This window comes from Monopterus albus, unplaced genomic scaffold (assembly GCF_001952655.1).
Source record: "Monopterus albus unplaced genomic scaffold, M_albus_1.0 scaffold12.1, whole genome shotgun sequence".
Lineage (NCBI taxonomy): Eukaryota > Metazoa > Chordata > Actinopteri > Synbranchiformes > Synbranchidae > Monopterus > Monopterus albus.
Window position 1 is genome coordinate 1,991,932 of NW_018127892.1, and position 2,581 is coordinate 1,994,512.

The following is a 2,581-nucleotide window of genomic DNA, read 5'->3' on the forward strand; positions in this document are numbered from 1 at the left end:
ACAAACTGTGAAAAGAGGCTTGTGATAGTGATAATTCCCACATTGGGTTTTTTTTTTTGTTATTCTGTGTCAGAGTTTGTTTGTAGGGGGAGAGGATAATGTAGCCTGCTTGTTAGCAGCGCAGGGGCAGGGACTGGGCACTGAGGTGCATTAGAGATTTAAAATCCCATGATGCGTCTCAGTGGGCCTTGTTACCCTGCCCATGCTTCCACTGTTACACAACAAGCAAGACTTCTCAGTGGACATCTCATAGAAACAGGTTTTTTTTTTGGTTCCTTTTTTGATCAGTTCTCTTGAGAACTGACTAGAAGAGGAATCCACTCCTGGCAATTGACGGGCATCTGATGCGTGCTGCAGGGTGCAGTGTCCACTGATAGCTGTCTGATGGGAGGTCAGATGCACTCATTTATTTTCCGTTAGTTTTAAATATCTGAAACACATTAAGTCCCAAGCGAACGGTTCATCAGAGTTTGGCGCAGCTACTCTCTGACTTAAGTTCCTCACCAGGAAATGGAGTTTATATTCTTTAGATCATAACATTCCCAGCATGTAGAGTATATGTAACAGAGTGTGCTCTATCTGATCTGTGTGCTCAACACCCTCTCCTTTTCTTTCCACTAATTGAATTCTTAACCTTGCCTCTAAAAGTGCATCTAAGTGCCAGTACATCTGTATATGTATGTGGATGAAAAGTTGCTTTTCATTTCCTCCACCTTTAAATAAAAGCTGTCAAAGACCACATTTTTGCCTTCATATGACGAAGAGTTTGCATGTAATGTGCTTTTCATGAACAAGAAAGCCTCATTTGCTGAAAGAGATGGAAACTTTATTTACTCTGCTCGGGTCATTGGGAAACATTTCCTCTTCACAAAAATAATGAATGTACACTTATAGTATATTCTATATTTTAATACATACAGAATTTTCTATGTGAGAAAAAAAAAAATCAGATTAATTGCTGACTGTCAGGAATGGTCCCTGACCTGCAGTGATGTCCATTCCAAAAAAAAAAAAGGCAGTCATCTTAAAGAGGAATGACATCGATTGTGTTTTGAATTGTGGTCAAACAGGTCTGAAAATCTTGAGACGGGGGCGTGCACAGGCAACTCAGCAAGCCAGTCTGATATTTCAAGATGTTCCAGTCAATCATTCCACAGACTTCCTCCTAGCCATCAGATTTGCCTCCCTCAAAAATAGCCCTGTATACCATGGCCTTAGAACTGAAACAATCTTCAATTCAGAAAGTGTCCTGTGTGACTTTTCCGTTGCACATAGTAAGGCAGCTGGGTGAGACCATAAAAGGGAGACCTTACTAGCCTGAAGGTCGTAACTACAGCAGCTGTTAACATCCAATCTTATCAAAAAGCAAGACTCTACCACAGCTACTGGCTTTTACAAGCTGATCTCCACAGAAAGGAAACCAAGTGCATCTGAAGTGGGACAAAAATAATAATCCTTGTTACCTTGTACGCTGGCCTGTCTTCCGGAACACTAGAGTTTCACCGTGAGTTGTTCATAGGAGCCACTCCTGCCATCTGCTGCTCAGTGCAAAACACTGATGGTATTACATTGTCTCTTTATGTACACTAGTGTTTCAACAAGCCGCATTTTGTTGTGTATGAAACATAACTTTTTCTCTCAAAAGGCAACAATGGTTTAATCTTAATACAACTGTAGCTGGACCAAATCTACCACTTTAGATCTATGTCTGGCATTTCTATATTCAGTTGGTGGAGAATATAAGTAAAACTTTCCACTTGAATAATATCAGTCAAAAGTAATACATGAGATTTTTTTTAGTCCATATTTTTTTTAAAAACTTGAGTGGTGGGTAACACTGGAGCTGTACCAGACAGACCGAACTGACATTTTCAATCTTCATGGTGTCACCGGTTTTTGAAAAATTAAGAGGTGTGTTACCAGTTTTGGCAATAAAATCCCAAGGTAGCTTCATTTGGGTACAGCACGTAATGCAATTGACAAGTCAAGGGGGATCATGTGACTGCTCACCAAAGATTTTGACTCAAGTAATTCACTTTGTCTTCATCACATACCTTGTAATTACATTTCATCATTATTTCTTTTTACACTGTAGGGTAGAACAGGTTATATTTACTTTATGGATTTTACTCATTATTCATGATCTTATTTACTGTATTAACTCAACAATCACACAAAATAAAACATCCATTCCAGGCTTATGTATGTGTATAAAAAAGATGTATCAAACATAGGTTTTTGAATGACTGGGTATATAAAAAGGAAAAAAACAAAAACTACACAATAATAACTGAGTGACCAGTTCATTCTAATACATCGGACAATGGCTTGTTTTTCTAGACCTTTTCAATCCTTTGACTATAACACAGACATAACTTAATGTTTTTCCTTTTTTGACAGAACATTAACAGAAAAGTTGTTTTGGTTGTGCAAAGCGGCGCCCACTCTGAACTCAGTGAGAACTCTAGGGCTGAGGTATTCTGAGCTTTCAGAACGTAGATGTAATCAGCCCGGTGCTTGTGTCATGGGTCACACTGAAATCACCTGACAACTTCACTAAAACAAACAAATGCCTGTGATG